Genomic DNA, 8,776 nt, shown 5'->3' on the forward strand with positions numbered 1-8,776 from the left:
TGTTATCCGGTTACAGGCTGCATGAAAGGCTTAAAGACTACAGGCCTAGTTTTCTTTTAATTCCTCATTTGTAAAAAAAAGACCATTCAAGAAAAAAAAAAGTTTGTTTCTCATGTTTTGTGACTCACTGTTATTATTGCAGCTCTTTACCAGTGTGGACTGAATGGGTGGCAACAATCGGGAAATGCCATTCTTGGGATTTTCAGGGTGGTGCATTGGATTGGGTTGGATGTAGCTTTATTCATCTCACAGTGGAGAAATGTACATTACACAGCAGCAAAGTTATAAAAGGAAGAGAAAGGGAAAGAAAGAAGTAGAAAAACAAAATGCAGGAGCTGCTGTAAAGGCAGCCACTCTCGCGGCGTCATCTTGAAATAAAAAAAACTAATATGACAACAAAAAGACACACAGAGTTATTCATTCTTCAGCACTTGCTCTACCCTCTTTGTGACATGAAGCAGTTCTAGATGAAAGGGGAGTGGATCAAAGCGACGTTTTCAGCAGTGGATCAGGGACATCATGGTGGAATGTGCACATCTACTACAACTGTAGCATCCATTGACAAAAAGAGATTGCCTCACATCTCATGTCCCACAAAAATCCGCTTCAATTTTTGTTCAGCCTCGCTGAAGAAAGCGGGGCTGTGAAGATGCTGCCCACTACAGGCGCAAAAAAAGCACAATCGCCGCAGAGCTGTCCAGTGATGACAGTCAAATGGCACTGACATTCCTCCCATTCAAAATCAGTACTGGGATATTCATGCTGCCGAAAAGGCGCAACTGCTCAGCACAGTCTGCTTCTTGATGAATGTCGTGGCCAAAAATGCTGAAAAACAATCAGTATCCGTTCCACACGACGCACAAAGTGACAAAAGAAAACACAAAAACAAGACAAAAACAACAAAAAAGTCAGCTTTATTGTAAAAAATGCTAATATGCATGACATACAGCACAGATGAAATGACTGTCCTCTCGGACCCAGCATGCCAGGCACTTATAATGACTTTAACAAACATAATAAACACGAAAACGCCAATTTGCCGGGAGAGAGGGGAGCCGCAGCGTGTTCACGCGCCGCCATTTACAATGAGATCAACGTCCCAGTTTTTGGTTTTCACGTGTTCTTCAAAAAGAGCAATAGCTGCTGCTAAGGCAGTTGGGTCCTTCAGGATGGGACATATATCTCAATACACTTGCAGCAACTTTTACGTCCTTTTTACACGGAACGCAGTACGAAAACTGAGGACCTTTTGTCGACGATCTTATCCATCCAGCGTATTCATCTTGGAGACTCTCACATTCTTTTTGGTGGCGACCCGATCCTAGAGTTTTTCTCTTCTTACTTGGCGGTTCTCCCATGCTTACTTCTACATTATAACGAGTTGATTCCTCGATTGCCTTCTGTGACTTCGTTTTGTTGACACAAATACACAGACAGAACTGTACAATCTACCCAACAAATATGGGGCACACAAGTTGTAGTGACTTTATTTTGGTTAAAATAAATCACATATTATATTTTAGAGGAAGAGTACAATAATTCAAAAGAAAATCAATACTTACATAAATTGAGAAAAGTTTAGCTCAAAGGTGTCATAGTCAAGGCCCGGGGGCCAAATCTGGCTCTACACATCATTTTATTCGGCCCGCAAAAGCAAATCAGGCATGTCAAGTGCGATGAGGCTCGCTTGAATATTTCAAATTGTCCCATGTAATAAGTAATTATTTTTTTACTTCAGATTTGAAAACTAGTTATTCATTAATTTATTGTGTGCTCCATATGTAACCTGTGGGATTAAACATTCTAATGACTTCCCCAAATTCATAACGGCCCCGACAGGAAACTGTAACTACAATGTGGTCCACGGCAAAAGATGAGTTTGACACCTGGTCAGCTGGTCCTGATTACATTCCACAACTGAATACAGTATCTCATTAAAATCGAGTATAACCTAGTCGAGATTTTGAATGCTAATACGACTATCATCCATCGCTAAATCCATTATCCAAGCCACTTATAGATTGAGGGTCATGGTCGTAATCTTAGCCAGGCAGCAGCAGCATTTTTTTATTGTTTGTTTTTGCTGTAGTACTTGGAGGGAAGCTTTGAGTAATGTATGCGTATTTTTAAACACTGAAAGAATTCTACCGTGCAAATTGCATCCTGCTAATATTGAAGACTGACATTACAGTATGGGGGAGAGCTGCCAAGCTCAGATGTTTCGTCAAAGGGCAGAATCTACCAGGTGGTCTCGCAGTCATGACTCTGGTTGCTGTAGGGTAAAAGAATACAGGCTAATGTTACACTGTATATTTGCATCATGTTTTGTTTTGTTTTTGTTCTGAAGTGAAGTCGTACCTCACTGCATGTTACTGGATGAGTAGGTCAAGGCGGCTCTGACTTAAACCACAAAACTGAAAGTGTCATTCTGAAATGTTAACCACTTATCTACCATGCTGCCCATCTCTTTACTTGTTTTCTACAATTGGTTCAACTCCTAATCACTGCCACATGCAAACTGCTCCAAATAAATGTGTTACTCCTCATCCTGTGTTTTTTGACTGCTGTCAATTAATCGACTTAGCACGGCTGTGACGCAGGCCAAGACCAATTTCTTTCTTGCAGGAAATGTCATCTGAAATAGATCAACACACCTGCTACTCGTCCTCTCTGGCCTGTCAATATATATGTGCCACAAAAAAATCTGATTTCCAACCTGTGACTTGTTTGAAGTTTTACACATTATTCCGTGGCCATAGAGCAGATGCTCTCCTCATCACTGCTTTGATTGATAAGCATCACGTTTCCCCTTCAATTCCTCTGAGAATGATAATAAGATGGAGGGAAGTGCAAAGCAATTACACGCTTTATTGCTTTATAAAGAGTAAAGCCGTAAACAAAACATTCTTTTTTTCAAAGATGAAGCTGCAGTGATGGAAATCTCCAGTCACCAACAACATACACTCTGAGAAGAGACTAATTTAACTGTGTTTAATATATTGGTGTAGGACTGCAATGGTATAACTAATCACACAAACAATTGTTACAAAAAGTTCAAGCTGCCAAATACTAAATTGTAATAGTTCACGTCAGCATCTTAGATAAGTTATGAATTAATTCCTGAACAATATCCTAATAATTTGTACAAATGAATAGCTTTAAAAATAACACTACTGACAAATCATTCATGATTAATGATTACTCAATCATGAAAAACAACAAGTGGAGCATATAGGTCTCAACATTAAATAACCTGTTTGTGTGTGGCAAAATGCTCCCGTAGGCTTAATCTACTATATGTATAATGCAGCGATTGTGAAAGACTGTTTAAATGTGTTCTGTAAATATACACTGTACATGCAGGATAGGGGGACACTGAGCTTATTTGAACTGATTTTAATTACAGCGGTCCCTCGCTACTTCGCCGTTCACTTAATGGTTCACTTATTGGGGTTTCAGTGCAACACAGATTTTTTTTCAGGGAAAAACGTTCACAATAAAACATGCCAAATGACTCAGGTTTTGTACAAGCCTGTAGCTTGATTGGTTCCCAGCGCTGACCTCACCCAATTACAGCACGATATCACATGGTTTACAGATATGTGGATTGGCTGTGCATCTTCTCAGCCCCACCCAGCATCTCTCCATGTTTTATAACGTGGATTATTATATAACTCTACTTTTCGGCTATCGCAGATGTTCCTGGTCCCCATTAACCGCGAAATACGAGGGAATACTGTATTTGATCACAAAATTTCTCACTTACAATACACAGGTTTTTCCTTTAGTTATTATTTGACAGTTCATAAAATATGAGGTTCTTGTATACATACGTGCTATCTCTGAGCAAGGAACAAGTGCAGGTACATTGTCACTTCCTGATCTGATCAGATAAGAAAGAAAGAAATGGGTTGACATTTTTCAAGCCTTTTCTTTGCATCTGTTCGAGTTTCGCTTTTTTTTTGTAAGCAACCTCTGACACAATTCCGTACAGTACTGTCTGGCTAAACGTCCTAACACACTAAATTTTAGTTGACTTTTTGTCTTTGTTATTGGTGTTGGTTGTGTTGGCCCCGTGCTTTTGTGCTGCAGGCATGGGGTGAGTTTTGTTTAGGCGAACATCAGCAATACATTATTATAATTAATGACTCCCGAACCTGACCCAGCCTCCCAAGATGATGCCTTGGTTGTAAAAGTGTCATGAGAAAGAAGTGACATTTGACAGAGAATGGATCACCATCGACAGCGCAAGAGCATCTTACCTAATACAAACGCGCGAGCGCGCATAGGCGCACACCCACGCACGCACACGCAAACATACACTTCTAATTGGCCTCATCCTCTTTTATCATATCGGCACATGTACCTTCAATGCAAATGAAACGCAGCGTTACAATGACTCGCGGGCAATCAATCATGGGTGCGTGCACGACTGACTACTGGTTAATGTCGGAGGCAAAATATTCACGCCATGCCCGGTCACTATAAATTGAAGTTATCATGTTTAGATAGTTCACGTGCTGCGGTCAGCCACTCGGCTTGGTCGTCTCACATCGAACTTCGCCCATTCCCACAGAAGGAAAGACAATCTTTCGTGGTACGTGCCTCACTACAATAGGCCGAGTGCCTCAGCCTCGACTTTAACCCCTGCGCTGCTGAATTTTATTGGGTGCCGCTGTAGGAACCAACAAAAACTCGACTTAATGTCGCTCTCGACGGTAATAACATTAACTAGCAACATTTTGGGACAATTTCAATAAACTCCACTGATGGTGTGTCCCTCCTCCTCTGCGATCATAAATTGCCGGTTGGATCATGACCTACGTTCCAAGCAACACGTCAAAAATCCACCAGAAATTGGCGCGACACTGTGCCAAGAGAAATGTCATCCCCGCGTGACCTTGACTCTTCATTGCCATGCGCACACAACAGCGACCCGCCTCGACATTGAACTTCAACGATTCAAGGTAAAATAACTATATAATCACCCCAAGCTCTTTCATATAATTATTATTATCACAGATAATGCATTATGATCCACGATGACCAGTGTTGTACATCAATGTATAATTTAAATGTGTGATCGCTGTCCACGTTTCTTTTGCATGATGAATCAATATTTATGCACGGAGATAGACCGGACATGAAAAAAGCTGCGTGTGTTGTATTTTAGAATTACAAGACTCCGAGGCCATGCATGGCACTTAAATCTATTCATGGCTGCCTGCTGCAGCATCTCCACACTCAGGGATAAGGGAAGATATTTTGATGCGTTCAAAGTCGCACCGGAGCTCGTATTTTTGACAGACGCTCGAATGATGCTGAGCGCTCAAATAATAATAATAATAATAATAATAATAATAATAATAATAATAATAATAATAATAATAATAATAATAATAATATACATTTAATTTCTAAGCGCCTTTCATAACTCTTAAGGACACTTTACAGTCACGGGATGAGAACTTTTTTTCAAATATAGGTTGTCATTAACGGTCACCCTATTTATATCTTCAGTAGACAAACACATGAAGAAATTAATTTCTGGAAAAAAAATCTCTTTTATGCAGCATTGATGTAGCTGTAGCATTAATTGAACTATGTATTTTTTATTTTAAATACAATACATCTGACATGCCATGTTTGATACCAAAATCAACGTATGTGCATTCATGCCAACATTATTCCATCATTTAACTAGTGGGTTAATTTACAACCTTTACTTCTGCATTGAGTTTGATTGGGAATCGTGCCGGTTTTAAAGGATTCATCTCATTCCAAATCGCCTTTAAGGTCTAAATTTTTAATTGTTTCTATACATGACTATTTATTGTGTTCATCTTAAATGAATTTTTGCTCCACTATTTTTTTCAATCTAAAGATATAAACAAAAATTTTACAATCTAGGTCAAATATTTTCATGAATGGTTAACGTATTCATTGAAGTTATCTCATGTATTGAGTTGCATTCCCTGGTAATTTTGTGGTTGATGCCTGTCAAAATGTGGGCTGTGGTAAGCCGCATAAAGAGGTGGGCTATGCAAAGGGATGAAGTACAGACTATGCACCTGGTAAATCTACTAGGCTTATGGTTTTTACTTAGCTTTATGGTACATGAGCTTCTCAGTACGTCAGCGCAGAAAGCTTAACTCAGCTGTTTCTTTAATCTCATTGAAAAAAAAGACTCAGAAAAAAAAATTTTCTCATTTTGACCATATATAGTTTCCAGTTGGACTATGGTGAATGGAATCCATTGGATTTAGGGTGGCATGATGGTGGATTAGTTATTATTGTGGAATGTACTACACCAAGTAAAAGAAAAAGGAAAGAAAAAGGAAAAAAAGAGAGTGAAAGACATGCGGGCTCTGAATAAAAAAAACATTGCACAAAAAAAACAATATATCTCAATGCCACCTTTTACTAGCATTCTAAGGGGTGAAAAGCAGTTTAGATGAAGGGAGGTGAAGGACTTCACAGTGATCATGACAAAAGGATTGCCTCACTCATGTCCCACAAAAATCGCTCAATTTTTCAGCCCCAAAAACGGGCTTAATTGCCACTCGCGAAAAAAAGCATGCGAGAGCTGCATAGCGCAAAGAGACATCCCCATTCAAATCAGTATGGGAATTCTCTCAAAAGCAACTGGAATTCTCTGGAAGGCCAAAATGCTAAAACATCGTTCTTCAACGGCAAAGTGAAAAAAACACAAAACAAGACAAAAAACAAAAAACAGCTTATAAAAAACAAGCAGCTAGAAATGAAATGCTGCTCGCCCAGACTTTAAAAAAAAAAAAAAAAAAAAAAAAAAAAAAAAAAAAAAAAAAAAAAAAAAAAAAAAAAAAAAAAAAAAAAAAAAAAAAAAAAAAAAAAAAAAAAAAAAAAAAAAAAAAAAAAAAAAAAAAAAAAAAAAAAAAAAAAAAAAAAAAAAAAAAAAAAAAAAAAAAAAAAAAAAAAAAAAAAAAAAAAAAAAAAAAAAAAAAAAAAAAAAAAAAAAAAAAAAAAAAAAAAAAAAAAAATATTCACGCCATGCCCGGTCACTAAAATTGAAGTTATCATGTTTAGATAGTTCACGTGCTACGGTCAGCCACTCGGCTTGGTCGTCTCACATCGAACTTCGCCCATTCCCACAGAAGGAAAGACAATCTTTCGTGGTACGTGCCTCACTACAATAGGCCGAGTGCCTCAGCCTCGACTTTAACCCCTGCGCTGCTGAATTTTATTGGGTGCCGCTGTAGGAACCAACAAAAACTCGACTTAATGTCGCTCTCGACGGTAATAACATTAACTAGCAACATTTTGGGACAATTTCAATAAACTCCACTGATGGTGTGTCCCTCCTCCTCTGCGATCATAAATTGCCGGTTGGATCATGACCTACGTTCCAAGCAACACGTCAAAAATCCACCAGAAATTGGCGCGACACTGTGCCAAGAGAAATGTCATCCCCGCGTGACCTTGACTCTTCATTGCCATGCGCACACAACAGCGACCCGCCTCGACATTGAACTTCAACGATTCAAGGTAAAATAACTATATAATCACCCCAAGCTCTTTCATATAATTATTATTATCACAGATAATGCATTATGATCCACGATGACCAGTGTTGTACATCAATGTATAATTTAAATGTGTGATCGCTGTCCACGTTTCTTTTGCATGATGAATCAATATTTATGCACGGAGATAGACCGGACATGAAAAAAGCTGCGTGTGTTGTATTTTAGAAATTACAAGACTCCGAGGCCATGCATGGCACTTAAATCTATTCATGGCTGCCTGCTGCAGCATCTCCACACTCAGGGATAAGGGAAGATATTTTGATGCGTTCAAAGTCGCACCGGAGCTCGTATTTTTGACAGACGCTCGAATGATGCTGAGCGCTCAAAATAATAAATAATAATAATAATAATAATAATAATAATAATAATAATAATAATAATAATAATAATAATAATAATAATAATAATATACATTTAATTTCTAAGCGCCTTTCATAACTCTTAAGGACACTTTACAGTCACGGGATGAGAACTTTTTTTCAAATATAGGTTGTCATTAACGGTCACCCTATTTATATCTTCAGTAGACAAACACATGAAGAAATTAATTTCTGGAGAAAAAAATCTCTTTTATGCAGCATTGATGTAGCTGTAGCATTAATTGAACTATGTATTTTTTATTTTAAATACAATACATCTGACATGCCATGTTTGATACCAAAATCAACGTATGTGCATTCATGCCAACATTATTCCATCATTTAACTAGTGGGTTAATTTACAACCTTTACTTCTGCATTGAGTTTGATTGGGAATCGTGCCGGTTTTAAAGGATTCATCTCCTGAACAATCCAATTTGGTAATGGCCGAGGTTCACCAGGCAGTCATCCGATAAATAACAATCACGGAAAACAGCTGCTGGATGGCAGTTGCAGGCTTCCAAAAATACATTCCAACAATTTCTGTACAATCATTTTATCATTCGGTAAGGTGAACAAACGTTTCACAGCTAAACACTCAGTTTTGCCACTTGACATTTTCAAAATTAAAATGTTGTTCCTAAAAGATGAATAGTTGATAGAATAGTCCTTGGATAAAATGCACATTCATTTTCCATCTATTTTTGGGCATGGCTGATAAGGGGCCAACTGATGCTTTTGGACCCCAACATGAGTTGCCTCTCCTCCACTGTGGAAGAATATCCACACTTTCTTTTGCACCAGTGCACCTATCGTGCAATTGTGATGTATAATTCGCTAACAACAGCCAGA

This window comes from Hippocampus bargibanti, linkage group LG10 (assembly GCF_051943395.1).
Source record: "Hippocampus bargibanti isolate YZ-2025 linkage group LG10, ASM5194339v1, whole genome shotgun sequence".
NCBI classification, from domain to species: Eukaryota; Metazoa; Chordata; class Actinopteri; order Syngnathiformes; family Syngnathidae; genus Hippocampus; species Hippocampus bargibanti.